The sequence below is a fragment of the Danio rerio genome, chromosome 19 (genome assembly GCF_052040795.2).
Source record: "Danio rerio strain M-AB ecotype USA chromosome 19, GRCz13ab, whole genome shotgun sequence".
Taxonomy (NCBI): domain Eukaryota; kingdom Metazoa; phylum Chordata; class Actinopteri; order Cypriniformes; family Danionidae; genus Danio; species Danio rerio.
Window position 1 is genome coordinate 17,981,654 of NC_141039.2, and position 21,738 is coordinate 18,003,391.

At 40.9% G+C, this 21,738-nt stretch overlaps 1 pseudogene; it reads right to left on the minus strand.

Moving 5' to 3' along the window:
• Positions 1–7,033: 7,033 nt before the first annotated feature.
• On the minus strand, positions 7,034–9,828 carry LOC148679777 (uncharacterized; annotated as a pseudogene).
• Positions 9,829–21,738: the final 11,910 nt, after the last annotated feature.

Sequence of the window (21,738 nt, forward strand, 5' to 3'; positions counted from 1 at the left end):
GCAAGGGCCTCTTTTTCAATTGTGCTATAGTTACACTGGTTTCGATTAAATTTCTTTGAGAAGTAGCACACGGGTTTTACAATGCCAGTTTCAGCACTTTGTAAAAGGACAGCTCCCGCTCCCACAGCGCTTGCGTCTACCTCCAGCTGAAATGGGCGCTCAAAGTTTGGAGCAGTGAGAACAGGTGCGTTGCTCAGCAGAACTTTTACACCATTAAAAGAAAGTTCACACTCAGGAGACCAACGAAATACGTTGGAGGGCCGAAGAAGATCAGTCAGGGGAGCCACCAGGCTGGCAAAGTTGCGGCAAAACCCTGTGTAATACCCGGCTATGCCGAGAAAACGGCGCAGCTCTCGCTTGTTAGAAGGCTTGGGAAAATTCATTATAGCCTCTACTTTAGCATTGACAGGGGAAACTTGGCCCTGCCCCACACATTTACCCAAGTAGGTGACATAAGCTTTGGCAAATTCGCATTTGAAAATCTTGAAAATACCTCACGTAAGGTTTCAATGTGCTCCTCCCACATGGAAGAGTACACCACAATATCATCCAAATACGAGTCACAGTTTTTGATGTCTCGTAAGACAATATTCATAAGTCTTTGGAATGTGGAAGGGGCGTTCCTCATCCCGAACGCCATCACAGAGTACTGACCAAAGAAGTCTTGGGTGACAAAGGCAGAAATTTCAGCAGCGCGTGAACTAAGGGAGATTTGCCAATACCCTTTAAGCAAGTCAAGCTTTGTAACAAACTTTGCAGGTCCAATTTTGTCTATACAGTCATCCATCCTCGGCTACGGAAAACAGTTAGGTTTGGTAACTGCATTTACTTTTCTAAAATCAGTGCAAAAACGAAAAGATGCATCAGATTTCGGAACTAAAAGGCAGGGCGAACTCCATGCACTCTGAGATGGCTCTGCTAAACCATGAGCGAGCATGTACTCCACTTCTGTTTTCATAATTTTGCGTTTAAAAGGATTGACTCTATACGGGTGTTGCTTGATTGGAGATGCGCTGCCAACATCAATATCGTGACTCAAAACGTTAGTGCGGGACGGAACATCTGTGAAAATCTCTGGGAAACTGTGTATCAAGTTTATCACACTGTCTTTTTGACCATCACCAAGGTAAGACAGACGGGAATTCAAGTCCTTTAATATTACGGAGTTTTGTAAACTCCCCACACACACTGCGTCACAAATTTCCACATCCATATCACTCTTTCGAATCAGCTGGCACTGCCACTGCCACTGCAGATTTACATTTCACTTCGCTAGGGTTTCTTGAGTGATAGAGTTTCAGCATGTTGATATGGCACATTTTGATTTTCTTACGACGATCAGGGGTTTTTATCACATAGTTTGTGTCATTGATTTTTCTTTTTATCACATACGGGCCCTCAAATTTAGTCTGGAGCGCGGAGCCTGGCACCGGCAGTAAGGCGAGCACTAAATCACCTGGCTCAAATGAACGGGTAACACTCCGTTTATCATAATGCTCCTTCATAGACGCTTAAGAATTGGTAAGGTGAATTTTGCCAAGCTCACATGAGCGCGACAAACGTTTACGTAACGAGTCCACGTACTCCGTTACTGGTACTGTAGAAGACTCACTCGCTAGTAACTGCTCAGTTAAAAGCTTCAAAGGGCTGCGAAAAACATGGCCATAAACGAGCTCTGCCGGACTATATCCGAGCGAATCTTGCACGGTTTCTCTCACAGCAAACATTAAAAACGGGAGGCTCTCTGCCCAATCTTTGTCTGCATCGACACAGTGAGTACGCAACATTGTTTTAAGCGTTTGGTGGAAGCGCTCTAACGCTCCCTGTGATTGCGGATGGTACGCGCTGGAGACTTGATGTGACACTGAAATTGCCTCGAGCGCACGCTTAAACTGAGTTGACATAAAATTCGTGCCACGATCGGTTTGAATTACGCGAGGCAGACCAAAGAGGGAACAGAATTTAATCAGCTCCTTCACGATAGACTGAGTTTTAATGTTGCGTAAAGGTACCGCTTCGGGAAATCTAGTGGCCGCGCACATTAGAGTTAAAATGTACTGATAACCCTGTTTAGATTTTGGAAGGGGACCAACACAATCAAAATCAAACGCTCAAAGGGCTCACCCATCACTGGTATAGGATGCAAGGGAGCCGGCCGCACGACTTGATTAGGCTTCCCGGCGACCTGACACGCATGACATGAACGACAGTAATTCCCGACACTTGATCTCAGACTAGGCCAAAAGAAATACTTAGTGATGCGACTAAAAGTTTTATTAACACCAAAGTGTCCTGCCATGATGTGGTCATGCGCTAATTTCAACACTGCCGACCGGTAACAGGCTGGCAACACAATTTGATAGGTGGGCGGTGTGTCTGGATCAACCACAGACGCTGATGTCCATTTACGCATCAGAATATCACCATCCCAAAAGTATCCAATTCTAACTCCGTCTAACTCCGACTCGGTTTGGACAGCAGAGTCAACACAATAAGACAATGACAGGTCTGACTTTTGCGCTTCACTCAATTGTTTACGACCAATTTTAATAATTTGATTGTCCAATTTTATTTCATTATCATTCACCACTTTGTCATCCACTGACAGAACGAACTCGGTAGGATCCTAGCGCAGCAAAAACGAATCAGACAAATCAACAGTATCTTCAAATTTCCGTGACTGCGATCGTGTAATCGCACAGGCTGGGAAAAATTTAGACGTGTCAGTTACCTCAGCAATATTATTATCGGGGAAATCGGACACAATTGGACAGGGAAAAACACTACCTCCGGCCAAATCGTTCCCCAGAATAAAATCTACCCCTTCAACGGGAAATTGTGCGCACATCCCGACTTTAACTGCTCCAGTGACAAGTGCAGATTTTAAAAACACAGAATGAACCGGAATTCTCACACAACCCAGTTCAATTCCGCGAATTAAAACATCTGAACCAGTATAAGTCCTCTCCGACAAATGCAGAATGCCCTCCCGAATGAAGGAGTGGGCGGCACCAGTGTCCCGCAAGATGGATACGGCTTTCACGGTCTCCCCTGGAGATGTGGAAACCCAGCCCTCTAGCAGAAAAGGCTTGAAGACATCATTGTGCAGCCCAGTGTTCGCAGCCTTCATCATTCGAGGTTCAATTACTGCATGTGCGACACTTTTAGTTCTACCGGACGCATTCTTTAATTTCCATGCCTTGCACTCCGCAATAAAATGATTCGGATCAAGGCAATAAAAACAAAGTCGTTTTTCTGTACGACTATTCACTCCACCCGCAGGTGCTCGCGTGCGGGCAGTCTCTGGCTTCACGGGACACATATCTCTGGCTTCACGGGACACAGTGACTTTTTGTTCGTTCAAATACAAAACCATATTCTCAGGCAAACCATTCTTGAAATCCTCCAACAAAATTAATTCCTGGAGACCTTCAAAAGTGGTAACCTCAGATGCCGTGCACCATTTTTCAAACATGGTCTTTTTATCACGAGCAAACTCTAAAAAGGTTTGTTGCGCTTTTTTAATATGGCCCCTGAACTTCTGCCTATATGCCTCTGGCACTAATTCGTAAGCCTTCAATACAGCAGCTTTAACCACGTCATATTTGAGCGAATCTTGCATGGACAACGAGAAGCACACCTCCTGCGCCTTGCCCACAAAACTGCTCTGCAGCATAATCGCCCACATTTCTTTTGGCCAGCCCAATTTGCCTGCCACTCTCTCGAAAGCAATAAAATAAGCGTCCACTTCCGACTCTCTAAATTGAGGAACGAGTTTCATATATCGACTGGGATCGAAACGACTACTCTCAGCAGTTTGTACTTCTCTCGCTTTCAGGCGTAGTTTTAATTCGCGAATACGTAATAAGTGAGTCTCATATTCTTGTTGTTTAATTTTAAACTCGAGTTCTTTTAACTTCAGTGCCACATTCACGTCATAATCTGCTGCAGGGGAAGCAGCGGCTTCGAGCTCCTCTGAAAAGACGCCTTGTGTTGTCAGTTCAGAGAGAAGTTCGGCTTTAATTTCAGCTTTCGCTGCACCAGATGAAACGGATATTTTATAGATTTCTGCCACTTGCAGCAAATCTTTTTTTCGGAAGCGATCTAATTGCTCTAACGACGGAGAATCAATAAAAGCTTTCACTTCAGCTTCCATAGTTCCTCCCCCCACACCCAAAGTTTTAACACAATTCACGACATGATGTAAAGAGAGGAAAGTTTTACTCACCCAACTTGATGCGCAGACAAACAAAAGGCAGACGAGCTTTCACACGAAGTTTAGGATGAGCCCCCAATTATGTTACGTAGCGGATGCACCCCGCTACGCACATAAGTTTAAGGATGACCGCTATAAAAAGTGGTCACCCGGAGTCCCCGTTCCTGTTCCCCCAAGCACACACACACAGGCCAAGTTGTCAATAAGGGGTATCAGATTTATTAAACAAAAAGATCAAAATCAGAATCAGGGAACAAAAAGGCCAAAACAACAAACAAAACAAGGTACGCTACCCAATATTAAACCTCTTACCTATACCAAAAATAAAATTCCATAAATAAAGCATACAATTCTAACCTCCATAACTAACCACAAAACAGGAGAAAACTGGACAAAAGAAAAAGGCCTTCCCGTTGACCATTCAGCATTAAGGTAAATATTAGCCACAGCTAACACATGATACCGTCCTAGTACCGTATTTAACAGAGTATCTCACCAGATGACTTTGAAACAGGGTTGGAGAAAGGCATTAAACAATCAGCCACCGCTAATGCAGGTTACCGTCCTATTACCGTATTTAACAGAGTATCTCACCGGATTACTTTGAACAAAAGGTTTCAGACAGATCACTGCCGCACAGAGAACTCAGAGCGAGCTGCTCAGACACACACAAAAGCGAGGGGAAACAGGAAGAGAACTCGATGAGGAGCGTCAACGGCGTGCCTTTATATCTGGCGCCGCCCCTCTCACAGCTGCACCTGATCTCCGCTCATGTGGAGAGAGAGAGAGAGAGAGAGAGAAAGAGATAGATAATGGAGGAAACACACAGGAACAATACACACTTGCATTGTCACAATTAATGTTACTCAATATGTAACAGTTGGATAAAGAATTTTTCATGGTTCTGGAGCCGGAGGTAGAAGTCCTGGTGAACCCTCCAATATCAATATCACCCTCACAAACTGATTTTTTGTTAAATCTGCCCCAGGGGCAGGAACATAAGAGTTTTGGAGGTTCAGAGGAAGTAGCAAGAGGATGGGGAAGACCAGAACCAGCCTAGTGAAGAGTCACCTGGCTTCCCCTAAAACTTCTCTTGGGAATATTCCCCCCAAAAAAAGTCTATCCTGAAAATATCCCTATTGGGAGAGCTTCCACTGGAGGGAACCCCTAAATAATTTTAGCTAACATGGAGCACAGTTAGACTATTCATCCATTCATTCATTTTCTTTTCAGCTTTGTCCTATTATTACTCTGGGGTCGCCACACCGAAATCAACCAACCAAATTAATCCAGCACGTTTTACGCAGCGAATGTCCTTCTAGCCACAACTCATCACTGGGAAACATCAATACACACTCATTCACACACATACACTATGAACAGTTTAGCTTACACAATTCACTTATACCACGTCTTTGGACTTGTGAGAGAAACTGGAACACCCAGAGGAAACCCATGTGAACATGGGGAGAACATGCAAACTCCACACAGAAACACCAACTGACCCAGCTGAGGCTCAAACCAGCAACCTTCTTGCTGTGAGGCAAACGTGCAACCCATTGGGCCACTGCATTGCCAAAGTTAGAGCAAGCCCTCCATTTTCCAGGTAAAACACATACCTGGTGGTAAAAAGGGGGATACTTTTCTTGTTTTCTTTTTTGTGTGTGTTTTTTTTTTTTTTTTTGTAGTTTCTGTCTTGTTTATTTTTTTTTTACTTGGTAAAATAAATGGGGGGTAAGACTGGTCACTTATCTTGATTTTTAAGTCTCAATTGTCCTGCTTTTTTTTATATTACAAAAGAATTACAATGTATAAAAAATTATGACCTGGATCAATAGTCCTAGATCTGATAGTCTAGCTCTACTGGCCTGGAGGAACTTGCTTGCAGTCTTGCCCTATTGGAAGTGTTTGGATGTATTTTTTTTTTTTTTTTGGATATATCTAGGGATGTTTTGACAGGCCATGACCCTCCTGTAGTTGGGTAGTTGATATAATTTTCTAAAACCTAACCAAGTGCCAAATGTGAATTTTTATATAAATATGGGACTCACAACATCTGTAAAGGGTTGTAGCCTGGTCGAGAACATGAGCAAAGGGTTGTCATACAGATATGGTGGAGGGCTACCTTAACTTGGGAACCAATACGCATCTCAATATGATAATGAAGCTCTCCAACTTATGCTATTGACTGCCATTATAATAAGCCTAGATGCATATAATTACCAGAGATGTATAAAGTTCTAGAGACCCAGACTTGAGTAAAAGTACAAGTACTCTCTTAAAAAGTGACTTGAGTAGAAGTAGAAGTGCTCTTTAAGCACCATACTTAAGTGGAAGTACTAAAGTATTCAACATTTTTTGTACTTAAGAATTGCAAGTAGTTGTTTTTTTTTTTTTTTCAAAATGTACTACTCAAGTACTGAAAGTAAAAATACAAGAATTGTGTGATGTAGTCATTAAAGACAGCAGTCAAAATACATCATAATGTTTTTTTTTTTTTTAACTATCCTTTTTGTGTCAAACAGGTTTAAAACAATGATATGAAAAGAATACCTAAATGGTGCATTTTTCTCCACAGCGGATTCCCTTCTTAAACTAGGGTGTACTTTGCAACAAGCAGTAAATTTTTGGTACTTGCACATTTACTTTTCAACCTCAACTTGTTAGGGCAACTAAAAGATCTTAAAGGCCTGTGGGCCAAATTCAAGTATTTTTTTTTTTATGTAAAAACAAAAGTGATTGGACTAAAAACAAAGAGCTTAACTTTTTGTTAACAAATAGAACAATTTTCCCCTTCCTCTTTAAAGCCCTCCCCTCTCTTCCCTGCTTGTGCTTTCTTTCTCCACAGCTTATTTCCTTCTTCCTTAAACTGGTGGCAGCACATTTATGAAGTTAGAAATTTATTGTTTATCCTCAAAAGTAGTTGGTTTTCAAAATTGACTGAATTCAGTCTCGCTCTTTTAGGGCTATAAACTAATCCTGCAATACTAAAAAGCCTCTCGCAGGCTGCTGATGCTGGAAGGGGTGTGTTTAACTAAACAGACAACTTGCACACAGCTGGAAAAGACTTGAGCAAGTCCATGTTATCTGCTGAACAGGACAAGTATGCATCTAGCTGTTTGGTGCCTTTAAACCCTGCAAACCAGAAAATAGTCATCTTCATCAGATGAGCTGGACCTGTTGACCTCACTAGACTGCAACAAGGGGTCATCAATGTGCCGTTGATATAGTCCATTACTGAAATATAATAGTGTGTTATAAAAGATAATAATAGTTTCAACCCATCATGATAGTAACCACATGATGACATGAGAGAATAGTTTTAATGGAAACAACAACTTTATACTTATACTAAAATCCATTTAACAAAAAGTCCAAGTTTGCAACATTTACCTTTGTGTACCTTGTACAGTATGTTGTAGACAGCAACTGATTGCGGGATAGGAAATGAAACTGCCTGCAACCAAGTGTTGTCCGCAGTGTATGGCATTATGCCCTGGGTTTGGTGGCCTACCTTCAAGACCCCTTTTCACTCTATACACAATCTACAATTTCACCACCTCAAATGCAGAACCAGGGCCTTAAGCTGTCTGTCAAGCATAGTGGAGGTAGTGTAAGGGTCTGGGTTACCATTATATCATAATTTCTATGGTCTGCCAGGTCATAAATGCTGCAAAAAGTGGCTTTTTTGAGGAAAACGGGTGTTTGAAATATAGACATAATTTTATTAAAATAATATTTTTTTACAACATAATGCCCTGTGTGGGAATATAAATTTATATTTATATAATTTATATCTACAAAAGTTGTTTCCAGGGTGTGACAGACCTTAACATGTCTTAGTCTCTGGAGCCCTAAAGGTCTCCAATGTAATGCAAATTATCAGTTTTACAGCACGGCTGTGTAACTTGTTTTCTCCTTTCGGTCAACTGGTTAGGCGATTTTTGTCCCCAGAATATGATGAGACCAGGCCTAAAAAAGCAGTTTACCCTCCTGACCACAACCCTTCATTTGCATCTGACCCCACCTACATGCTGTTAAATGTATAATGTTTGCTGTGCAGTTAAGAGTTTACGCAGAGTTTACAACACCTGCTTATTGGTATGTTTGCTATATCTTCAATGCATGACAAGCGCGTGTGTATTTCTATTTTAAAAAAACTAATTCAAAGGACTGTGTGTGACTCATGAATAAACACATGACATAATGCACCAATACATTATTTCTTACCTATTTTGATTGTCTCATCTTCCTATGTCCAATTTGTCTTAAATTTTGGAAGCAGAATAGCACCGGCCACCAGCTCTGGGTCTTCCATCATAGGACCAAAACGAGCCTCAATGCCCACCTGCAGGGCATCCACAAGTGGCTTGCAGTATTTCAGTGTTAGCTTGATCCTGTTTAGTTTGATTTTCAGGAGCTTGACGGTTGGGAGCAGCCACCCCATCTGGATTCAGCTTGCAAAATGTTAGTTGCTTGCGCGACTGGAGTCATGACAGCAGCATACTCTGATAGGAATGCAATTAAACCTGTGATGAAGACAAAACATATAAACAATAAGATACAAAAAAAAAGCATTGCTACATGATCAAATCATTATCGCACAATGGATTGGTTCATCATTCAATTTTAATCATTCTATTCAATGTTGTTCAAGTAGACAACATGGACCAGAATTGAGTTTGACAGAAAGAGTGCCAAACATTTTTAAACTTACATTGGAACCTTCAAATCTGTGCACAAAACTCATTGTTGCCTCTCCCTTTTCTTTCACTACCCTGAGGTGTCTCTCCACAGCCATGAACACAGAGTTCCACCTTGTTGTATTCGGTCGCACAAGCTAGAGGGAGTAAGTATCTTCCACAGTTTCAGCTGCTGTTGAGGATCTTGAACACTTATTCCAAAGTGCGCTGCACTTGCCAAATGTTGAGTGGTATAAGTTTTTGTATGCACCATTGGACACTGCCTTGCTGGCATCTGCAGTGGCTATTAGATTAAGAATGTGGCATGCACAATGCTGGTGCTTCGGGAGCTGGAACTCAAAACCATCATCTTCATCCAAAAGTGAAGATACATTAACAAACTCTACTTCCTCCTCATCTTTGTCTGCTTCTTCTTCCTCCTCCTCCTCCGCCTGAACTAGAGCAGCAGCATTGTTATTTTCATCCTCACCGAAGACTTTGAAGGCTTTGATGAAGTTTGAGCCATTGTCTGTTGTTGTTCTGACTATCTTCCCTCGACTTTCATACTCGGCATGGATATCATTTAGTGCATTTGCCAGAACATCGAAAGTGTGAAACCCTTTCAATCTTTTACATGCCAGGGCCACTGAGCACCTTTTTAAACTTTCGGAGTCCACCCAGTGAGCCGTGACCCCAATGAAACTATGGCGCCTGACTGATCAGCAGTCAGTAGTTGTTGCAATGTGGTCAACAGTTTTCATAGCCTCAATAATCCTGATCTTCATCTGTTTGGCAGCATCATTAATCATATATGCGAGTGTGATTCTTGTCATTATTTTGCTATTTGGCACCAGGTCTAGCAAAAAAATCACGGAAAGCTTCTTGCTCTACAATGTTGAAAGGCTGAAGTCCTCGGACAACATACTTCATGATGTTATCCGGCCAAAAGATCTCTGGGGCATTGTGGTTCAGCTACCCATTAATGTGGCCTGCTTGGTGGAGGAGAGGGAATGGCAGTCTTCTTCGTTCACTTTGCAGATGTGAGTTCCTCGGATCTACTCAAGTGGCAGTCATGCTTACTATATATATATATATATATATATATATATATATATATATATATATATATATATATATATGCTGTATAAAAAAAAACACCATCAGCATGACAGAGCCTTTATAGCCAGCTAACTTAATGTTAAGTGAACATTGCAGCTTGTTTTGAACGGCATAGCGGTAGTTATTATATATTCAGATATTCTGACATTCTCAATAATAGTTTAATTGCATTAAAGCATTCTTTGCAAATTCTAAATTGGGAAATCATATTAACAGCTAACGCTAATGGCTATCAAAGAACAACATTGTTCACAGTGAATTAGATAGTGTTAATGAATGAGGTAAAGTTGGTTTTATATTAGCACATTCGTTAATTTAATGGTCCTTATATTTGTTTACCATGCTAATTTGAATATTTGGTCTAAAATTGCATCTAAGTATGACTTTAAAACAACATTAGGACTGTTTAATTGACCGTGAAAACTGTTTTACTTTTATAGTCATTGACTGCTAATGCGCTTTCACTTAGGCCCGGATTGTCTAATCGGGAAAACCAGGAGAATTCCCGGTGGGCCGGTCCGATTTTTAGCCGCGAGGGCCAGTGTCCCTAGCTGCTTGCACTCTCAGCAGTTGCAGTTTTTTAATTTACTTGTTTATTTGACCATAACATCACTCTTTTTAATCATTATTTTGCCGTAGCCCCGCTCTTTTTATTTATTTTTTTGCAGCCCCGTGAGCAAAATGCAGCCCGCAGGTTAATGATGATCAAAGTATGCAAAGTATGAGTAATAAGTAGCCCTTTTAAAAAGTACTCATGAGTAGTGAGTATTACGCTGTGAAAACCTGATGCGTTTACGTGTACTTTGTGCATGTGTGTGTAAACGTAACATTCTGTAGGGCATTTAGTTATTGCCCAGCAGGTACACAATGTCATAGGATGTTAATATTAGGTTGATTTAGGTTGTGATTGTAGTGGTTTTTGGATTTTTCTATACATTTACTTTTAGTTCTTTAAAGCTGCAGAAACAGATCAAGTGTATTTAGTTACAAGCAGGTCCTGGCAGAAAAAAACACAAACTAATGAGCATAAAATCGCTCACTCTCCAATCCAGTCTGCACAGCAACACCAGTCCTGCTCCTTTCTAGCCCACCCAGGGATGCTATTTGTAGTGGTTTTTGGTTTTTCTCTTAATGAATCAAACTCAGACTGGGGGTTATGAATATCAGAAGAATATACTTTATTAAAATGTTTTCCAAAATAGCAAAGACGTCTATAAGCAGACCCATCCCTAGTCTTACTCCAGGACAATCTAACGTCCCTCACATTTCCTATCCCCTTTATCCTAGCTTCCTCCCACATTTTGTTTTCACAGCTGTTTTACTGGTTCCACAGGCCTCTTCCAGCTCCTACTTCTTTACGACCCCTATTTAAACCCTCTTCTTCTTGATGGCCCTCTTAATGTAAAGATCTAATGTATTCATAACTGTTTTTACACATACAGTTCACATTTGGTAATTATGACTAGTATCTATGATTTAAACATCTAAACTGGACTCGACTCTCCCATTCAGTATGTGTCTTTTCAAACATACATGACAGTTTCAACATATGTTGTATACATTTCATGCCTTTCTGACACAGATGGTTCTCATTGTATCCCCAAGTCCTTTCTCGTGATCTATTTATGACCCCTTTGCCTTAACCTGTCACCTGTTTTCAATGACATATAATGGCAGATTCGTAGGGCTTTCCACTCACCCAAAATGTGTCTTCATATAGGTTTAGTAAATAAAAATTTTCATCATGATGTCAGGTGACCAAAATTCAATGTCTAATGACGTCAAATGATGTTGATATTTGGTCGATTTTAGGTTGCATTAGAAAGAGACCAAAATCCAACGTTGAGCCAACATCTTAAACCAACATAATATTGACGTCAAATACTGACATTTATTCCTCAGGTATAGCAAACAAAATCCAACATCTGATAGACGTCATAGTGGTAACGTTCAAACAACTTCAAGCTGTGACATCATTAAATATTGATATTTGGTTGGTTTTAGGTTGGACATTGATGTTGGTCTGACATTGAATTCTGACGTCAACCCAATTTTAATTTAAATTCAATTCACCTTTATTTGTATGGCGCTTTTACAATGTAAATTGTGTCAAAGCAGCCTGATCATAGTAAGTTACCAAACAAAATGCAACGTCCCCACGACAATGTCAATCTGACGTCATGTTGATGTCTTGTGCTTGCTGGGTGTTTAAGGCCATTACTGTCATTTTATAGCAAACATTCATCATCTTCTCATCAGTGACATGCATCTAAACAGTCTCTGGGTCAATGCGTGTAAAGATTTAGAACATCTTTTTGGACACTTTTAATGCTTCCAAACAGTTTGCTACATTTATAAATCGCCCATGTCTTGAGGTAGTTCATTATAATGTGATTTACCTTCTATATGTGATTTGATTGGACTGGAATTACAGGACTGATTTTTCTAATCCCCATAGACAAGAAATAATAAAGTAGTGACTGCAGATTTAAGGAAAGTAGTGGAGTAAAAGTACCAATACAGCACTAAAAATGTACTCAAGTTAGAGTAAAAGTACACATTTTTAAAACTACCAAGTAAATTACAATTCCTGAGAAAAAGTACTTAATTACAGTAATTTGAGTATTTGTAATCAGTTACTTTACACCACTGATATCTAGTAATTATAATTCATTAATTTTTCGTTGGCTTAATCTCTGATTTATCAGCTGTCACCACCGCGGAATAAACCACCAATTATTCTGGCATATGTTTATTTAGGTAGCAGATACCCTTCTAGCCACAACACAGTACTTGGAAACATCCAAACACTCTCACTGTAACAAGGAGTCTGACACGGAGGGATCTATTTGCAGTATACTTATTAAACACAGTTAAATCACAATCACACAATACGCACATCAACTCACACCAAATGTAGTAAGTATGGGTCTAAGGGCTGACGGCTGGATGTCAAGGAGTGTGATAGCAGACATGGGTCAGAGGCAGGCAGCGTGGTTCAGAGGTGAGATATCAGGCTGGGTTCAGGGCAGGCAGCGTAGATCAAAGTCAAGGGTACAAGCAAGGTTCGAGACAGGTGGCAGGCAAGGCCGATATACAGTCCAGGTAATACGCGGGAGATCAGGCAAAGAGATAATGCTCAGTAATGTCAGGCAGGGCAGAACAAGACTTTGCAACGGAGTGAGTGTGTGAGCTGCTTATATGTGTGTGTGGATCATCAGTAGGATAAGCTGCAGGTGTGTGTAGCAATCAGTGTCCGAGTATGACCTAATGCTTAGAAGTCCGGTGATGGTGACCTCTGCTGGCCAACGAGGGGAATGACTGGGACCGAGTCGGTAACAGAGTCCCCCCCTGCGAACGGCTCCTGACGTGAGAGGGACCACAACGCCGGGGTCTTCCACAGGGACGAGGGGCTGGCATTTCCAGATGCTGCAGGTGAAATTCACTTAACAGAGTTGGGTCGAGAATATCCGTTCGATTGATCGTTCCTCCGGGCCGTACCCCTCCCAGTCGATCAGATACTGCAGTTGTCCCCCCCGGCGTCTGGACTTCAGGATCTTGTGGTTCTGGTAAGCCTCCTCTTCATCGATAATAACTGGTGGGGGACCCTGTTCACCGGCTGCCACCTCCCTATCCACCTCGGCTGGACCAGCAGCAGGCTTGAGCAGGGAAACATGGAACGTGGGAGAGATACGATGATGGTTAGGCAGGATCAGTCGATAAGATAAAAGAGAAATCTGACGATCTATTTGAAAAGGACCAACGTACCTGGGGCTGAGTTTCTTACAGGGGAGTCTGAGGTGGGTGGATAGCCAAACCCATTGGCCTGGGGAGTACGTGGGACTGGGACGCCGATGACGATCTGCCTGCTCTTTGAAACGTCTGACAGCATGGGAAAGGTGAGTATTTGCAACATTCCAGACTTCTTTACATTATTTGAACCAAGAATATAAGGCTGGGAGTTCGGAGGGTTCACCGGACCACGGAAACTGAGGGGGTTGAAAGCCTAATACACATTGAAAGGGGGTTAGTCCAGTGGATGATTTTCTTAAGGAATTCTGTGCGTATTCAGCCCACATGAGGAATTGACTCCACTCTTTGTGATTGGCATGGCAATAGGTACGGAGGAAGCGTCCAATCTCTTGATTTAGGTGCTCAGTTTGGCCATTGGACTGAGGGTGGTAACTGGAGGTGAGGCTGATATTGATTTGGAGATTTTTGAAGGCAGACCACAAACGGGAGGTAAACTGGGGACCTCTGTCTGACACAATGTCTTCAGGTAGACCATAGTAATGAAAAACATAATTGTACAGTATTTCTGCTGTTTCCAGGGCTGTGGGTAATTTGGGAATGGGTACGAGTCTGCATGATTTTGAAAATCTATCGATGACAGGGAGTATGGTGGTATGGCCTTGGGATTTGGGAAGATCAGTGATGAAATCGATGGCGATATGTGACCAGGGATGACGTGGGATTTTTAGGGGTTGTAACAGACCAGCTGGACGATGACAAGAGTGTTTGTTCATGTGGCATAATGAACAATTCTTGACAACTTTGATAACATTTTTGTTTATCGAGGACCACCAGTATCGGTTCTGAATCAAGTCTATCGTAGCCGTGATACCTGGGTGTCCGGAGCTGGTATGGCCATGAACTTTAGAAATTAGTTTCTCTCTCAAAGACAGGGGAACAAAGATCTTGTTTTCAGGGCACGCCGGAGGTGTGGGGTTTTGGGACGAGGCTTGGGAGATTTCAGTATCGATATCCCACTGAATGGGGGCCAAGATAATGGACTCATTTATGACGGGTTGTTCTTCAACATTAAGTACTTCATCATCAGATCGATGGGAAAGAGCATCAGCCTTGACATTCTTGGATCCGGGGATATATGTGACTGTGAAGTCGAAACGGGTGAAGAACAGCGCCCATCGTGCTTGTCTGGGGTTTAATCTTTTGGCTGAGCGGATATATTCAGGGTTTTTATGGTCAGTAATCACAACAAACGAATGTTTGGCTCCCTCTAACCAGTGCCTCCATTCCTCCATCGCTGATTTCATAGCTAAGAGTTCTCGGTTTCCCACATCGTAGTTTCTCTCAGCTGAACTGAGTAGAAAAAGGTGCAAAGATGGAGCTTGTTAGAATCTTTGGGTTTCTGGGACAGTACGGCTCCAATACCCGTGTTCAATGCGTCAATTTCCAGGGTAACTGGCAAATAAGGATCGGGGTGGCAGAGGATCGGTGCAGAGGAAAAGCGAGACTTGAGGTGGTTGAATGCCCGAGTTGCATCATCACTCCAACACAGCCGGGCTTTGGCCATGGATGCGAGTGGAGCGGCTACTGTGCTGAAATTTCCTATGAATCTACGGTAGAAATGAGCAAATCCCAGAAAACGTTGTAACTCCTTGATAGTCTTGAGTTTAGGCCAATTGATGACTTTATCTACCTTCTTTTCGTCCATAGCCACGCCCTCTGCGCTGATGATGTAACCTAGGAATAAGATGCAAGTTTGATGAAACTCACACTTAGATAGCTTGGCTTACAGTTGATTCTCAATCTGTCTCTTTAAGACCGCTCTGACATGGCTCATGTGTTCCTGTAAGGAATTGGAGTAAATGAGAATGTCGTCAATGTACACTATGACGCATTGAATCAGCATATCTCTAAATACTTTGTTAATGAAAGCCTGGAAGACGGAAGGACTGTTTGCTAGGCCGACGGGCATAACCAAATATTCATAGTGGCCATTTACAGTAGAGAAGCTGGTCTTCCATTTGTCTCCTTGTTTAATTCAGATGAGGATAAGCACTGCAAAGATCAAGTTTGGTAAAATACCGGGCTGAGCGTAACTGTTCAAGGGCTGCTGGGACTAATGGCCGGGGATAACGGTACTTAACAGTGATTTCGTTCAAACCTCTGTAGTCGATACAAGTGCGTAAGCTTCCATCTTTCTTCCCTACGAAGAAGAAACCAGCTGATGCGGGTGACGTCGACAGGCGGATGAATCCCTTCTCCAATTCCTCCTTTATGTAAGCATTCATAGTTTCAGTTTCAGTCTGAGAAAGAAGGAAGATTCTCCCTCGAGCGGGCGTTGTACCACGTAATAATTCAATGGCACAGTCATACTCACGGTGAGGGGAAAGCTTGGTGGCTTTTTGCTTGTTGAATGCCTCAGAAAGGTCTCAGTACACTTCGAAGATTTGATTCTTCTCTGGGTCTTCCGGACAGGTAACAATGGCATTGAGCTGGACAGGGACAACAGATCGCAAGCATTTATCAAGACAAAAATCACTCCATTTAATAATCTCACCATTTTTCCAGAATATTTGGGGATCATGTGCTTATAACCAGGGCAATCCAAGGATGACGGCGTCTTGAGGAGAGTTAGTGACCAAAAACGCTAGTTTTTCTTCATGGAGAGAGCCTGTTTTAACAGAGAGTTGCAGAGTGTGGTAGGTTATATTTCCATCCCCTAGAGGGCGTCCGTCTATAGCTGTGATTGCTAAGGGGGAAATCACAGTTAGCAAGTTAATGGAATGGAGTTGTTACTGGCAAACGTCTAATCCATGAAATTGCCTGCAGCTCCTGAATAGACCATAGCGACGGTATGAATCATTGCATTTCCATAACTCAGACAGATGGGTACAGTTAACGTGTGATTGTGGCTGGAAAATATGGAAGTTGCACTCAGCGATAACGTCTTGGGGTGTGGTTTGTCGGGGCACTGGACCATGGTATGACACAAAAGACCGCAAAACAGGCATAAAATATTCTTTAACCGTCTCTCACGTTCTTCACTCGATAACTGGGTCCTACCCAGTTGCATGGCTCAGCAGAGCATGGAGCTGTGGAGTTTTCAGGGGTTACAGGACAAAGGGAAACAGAACGATATAGTCTTCGGGTACGAAGTAAATTGTCCAACCTGATAGAGAGTTCGATGAGCTGGTCCAGTGACTTACCTTCATCACGACATGCCATCTCAGTTTGCAATTCAGGGTTCAAAGCTTTACGATACAGGGTTTTAAGGGGATCATCAGCCCAGCCAGTCTGTGCAGCTAGTGTGCGAAAGTGCAGGGCGAACTCAGCTGCAGGTTGATTTCTTTGCTGGATACCCAAAAGCTCTTCACCAACATTACGACCTCCTTCAGGGTGATCAAATACTATACAGAAACGTTTAATGAACTCTTTGAACAAGGGAAATATAGGGGTGTTATCTGGCCAGACAGCAGTAGCCCAGTCTAGAGCTTTTCCAGTGAGCAGGGAGCACACAAAGGCGATCTTGCTGTTTTCATCTGTGAAAATGTGAGGTTGTTGAGCGACAAACAGTTTGTATTGCAACAGAAAACCCTTGCATTTGGCTGGATTACTAGCAAACTTCTCAGGGAACGCTAGGCAGGGACTGGACAGGGTCTGTGCATGGGTTACGGGAAGTTGGCTGGGAGAGTAAATGGCGGTGGGTTGTGCTGGGGTCACAACATTCAAACTTTGCAGTGCCTTAGCCTATTCTTCAGTCAGCCGATGTGACAGTTGCTGCTGATGTGTCGCTTGTACCTGAGCTTGAGTTGTGAGTTCCGTGGACAAGACCTGCATGGCTGCGGGATCCATGTTGGGCGAAGTCTTCTGTAACGAGAAGTCTGACACGGAGGGATCCATTTGCAGTATATTCATTAAACACAGTTTAATCACAATCACACAATACGCACTTGCGTGCAAACTCACATCAAACGTAGTTAGTATGGGTGTAAGGGCTGGCGGCTGGCTGTCAAGGAGTGTGATAGCAGGCATGGGTCCGAGGCAGACGGCGTGGTTCAGAGGCTAGATATCAGGCTGGGTTCAGGGCAGGCAGCGTGGATCAAAGTCAAGGTTACAAGCAAGGTTCGAGGCAGGCAAGACAAGGTCGATATACAGTCCAGGTAATACACGGGAGATCAGGCAAGGAGATAACGCTTAGTAATGTCAGGAATGACTTGGACCAAGTCGGTGACACTCACATTCACACGCAAGCTCACTATGCCCCATTTTGTTTACTTAATTCACCTATACCATATGCCTTTGGGCTGGGGGGAAACTGGAGCACATGGAAGAATCACACACAAACACAGGGAGACAGGGTCCCCGCGGGGTCTTAAAAAGTGTTAAAAAGTCTTAAATTAAAAAAAACGAAATTTATGGCTTTAAAAAGTCTTAAATTTGCTGTTCTAGGTCTGAAATATTTTTGCACAGGTCCATGTAATGCTACATCTAATGCTCATTTAAATTTTTTTGTTGTTGTTGCTAGGTTTTTGGGGTGTTTAAGTTCTTTATTTCACTAGTCCAATTGTAATTTGCGGTATTACAACTACAAAAAGGTCAATTTGCAATAGCCAATCAGCCTTCTGATATTAAACTCATCGCTGTGTTTGCGGAAGCTCGCTTTGAGTGCGTGCGACATGATTTCGGCTGGCAGAGTATGCTGTTATTTTACTGACAAATGTCGCAAGTGCAGTTTTATAAGTCATGAGCGCTGTAATAAGAGAGAGCGAATCTCTCCTCACATGCCGGTTCCCTTTGTTTATGGACAAAACTGCTTGTGAGCTCTCAAAACACTGGCTCCTCACGTGCGAATGATCTGCTCTAGCTCCGTTGGACTCCTTTAGTGCTTTTGCTCTCCAGAGATGCTTTAGCATACTGTAGTATTAAGAATAGTGAACTGATAAAATGAAATACAGTGTAGTTTTACTACAGTAAAGTGTGTTGAATTGTAGAAAAATATACCCTATATTGTAAAAAAAAAAAAAAAAAAAACTAAAGCACTGGGAAGTTTGTTTTAATACACTTGTTCTGTTACCATAGCAACTATAGTATTACCACAACAGAGTAATTGAAGTACTTTACTGTACTTTACAAAACACTGTACAGCAGACACTAGTTCACTTTATTTTAGTGATAAAATTGGATTGATAGAGGGATTTATTTGAAGAGTGAATAGTACAGTAGGCTATAATACCTAATCAAGTTTTTACCTATTTTCTATCACAGTTACATTTCTGCTTGCCAAAATGACCAATAATTATTGGCTAGAAATTGCAACAGCCATGGGAAAGGAGGAACGTTTTTGTAAAACTTTGGAAAAACCTGAGGGATAAAATTGTTAAAACAACAAAAAAGAGGCCCCCAAAAACATCTTCAATTATAATGATTATCTTTTTTTCGTCTGATTTTACTTTGTTTTTTTTTTGGACCGCCCCCTGTCACTTAAAAAAAATATCTCAATGGTTAATGTGTCAAGTATAAAAGCCTTAATCCGTTTCGTAAGTTGTGCGATGCGGTGCCAGGTGAAAGTATGAATCTGCATTAAGATGTTTGTTTTTTCTGCAGTTCAATGGTGCATTTAACCTGACTTTAGTACTGATCAATTTAAATAACTTTATTTTACCCCTAATTTTGTGCTTTTACATTTTCTCTCGCGTGTTTTTGATATTGCGATATAGGTCTTAAATTGAATACTTAATGGTCTTAAAAAGGTCATAAAAGGTCTTAAATTTGACATTATGATATCTGCAGAGACCCTGGGAGAACATTCAAACATGCAAAAATGCCAACTGACCTTGTTGTTGTTAATTATTTAATAAATTAATTGATTAATAAATTTAATTGATTGATAGATAAAAGACTCAAATTCATTCATTCAGACAGTCAGTCATGTGTTGTATTAGTAACAATGTACACAAACTGTACCAACGTTTGTGGCAAGATTTTTTAAACTGATATCGGTGCATTATCTAATTTTTAAATAACAGTGAGAGATGCGGTGTTTACTTTAAAGTACAGAGTTCTATTCCATATCAATATCTCGGTCACTGGTTTTAACATTATTATGGTATATAGTCACATGAATACACATCCATACATACACATATAAATACATATAATCACTAGTTAGTTTTGTGCTAAAAGTAGCAGTATGTCATATTCTTGATTACAGATAGCAAAATTATTGAAGTCAAAATTGCTCTACATTTGGAACACTTTGAACTTGAGTGTTATGCCCTTGTTTGTGTGGCCTGTATAACCATGATACATTCATACACATTGATATTCTCATTTACTCTTAGACATTTCTCTATTAGCCACTGCAGCTTTATTGTTAGTCCCAGTGAACACATACGCTGATCTAGAATGTGCAGAGTGAATTTATGAAAAGGTTAGCGGCTCCTGTAACAAGCCCACTAATTGAAGAGTATTCTCAGAGGTCTCAGGGAAAAGGTTAAACTCCATCTGTTGACTGTGAGACGCTAAAAGGGAAACCTCACCAAATAACACAAGTGCACCAAATATAAATAAAACACCTTGTTTGGGATCTTTTTAGATGTTTATGGAAAGGTTTTATAGTATTTACAGCTCATAAAATCATTAACTAATTGTCAAGCACATCAAACTTTTTTTTTAGTTTAATGGAAATGTGTATGTTGAGAAGTACTATTTATCACTAAACTGACACATTTTTTCTTAAATCTTAAACATCTGAAATATATATATATATATATATATATATATATATATATATATATATATATATATATATATATAAACGTATTGAGGTTGGCAGTATTGAACACATTTTTAAACCATTTTATATACAAAATTTGCCTGTACCAATGGCAATTATATTAAGTGTGTTTCTATGCCTCTTTACCTGTTAGAGTTGCCACCTCCAGGTTTTTTTGAATACTTTTAACCATATGCATAATTTTTCATTATTATTTTATATTATTATTTTATATTTTACTCTACCAAAGTAACTTTCTTCCAATGATAAAAAATTTTGCTAGGGTGATGAAACAAAACACTCTAGTGAGGTGCAGCCGTCGGAGAGACTGTGTGTGTATGGTTGTATTTTTATTTCTATGGTAACAGACTGACAGGGCAGGATTGTAGGTAAAAATGTAAAAAAAAAAAAAAGAAAGAAAACAGTATATGTAATCTACATGTCGATGGCAAATCAATTAGGCATATATTTAATGTTTATTTGATTTATTATTATTTTTATCTATAATGTTCATTTGACAATTTTTGGTTTAAATTTGGTCAAATTTGTTCTGTATTTGCACACCTGCATCCATAACTTGTTTTAAACTGGATGGCACAAAAGAGTCACATTAAAGACACCAGCTGAGACCGGTGGAAACAGAACATTTAACACTAAAACCATCAGAACCGAAAGAAAAGAAAGAAAGAAAAAAAAAACATATGTCTTTACTGTTTTAACTCCTTGGTAACAAGATGTGTAGATTTATGTAATTATTTCAAGTCATCTACTGTATTATTACTATATTTCTTTCTTTTTTTTTTCTTTTTTTTTGCAGGCTACAGTTTCACTTTTACTGTCAGCAAGTTCAAACATAAGCAGCCCATAAATACATGCATTATATAATGGATATATTATATTCAATTTAATTCACCTTTTTTTGTATAGCATTTTTACAATGTAGATTTTCCAGCCAGGGAAAGCTGGACCTCAGTGAAGACTCGTCTGTCCCTGGAGTATCACAGGAATCAGTCTCATGCTATCCACTCCTCCATAAACACCTCAGCAGCTGCTCAGGATACGGCCTGGTCCAGGATATGGAAACATAGGTATCATGTCCTCACTGGTCTTGGATCGAATCAGTGGCACTGCATAATCTGAGGGCCTCAGAATGAGTATCCCCAGGTGGAAATAGAGAATAAAGAGAATAATTAGCG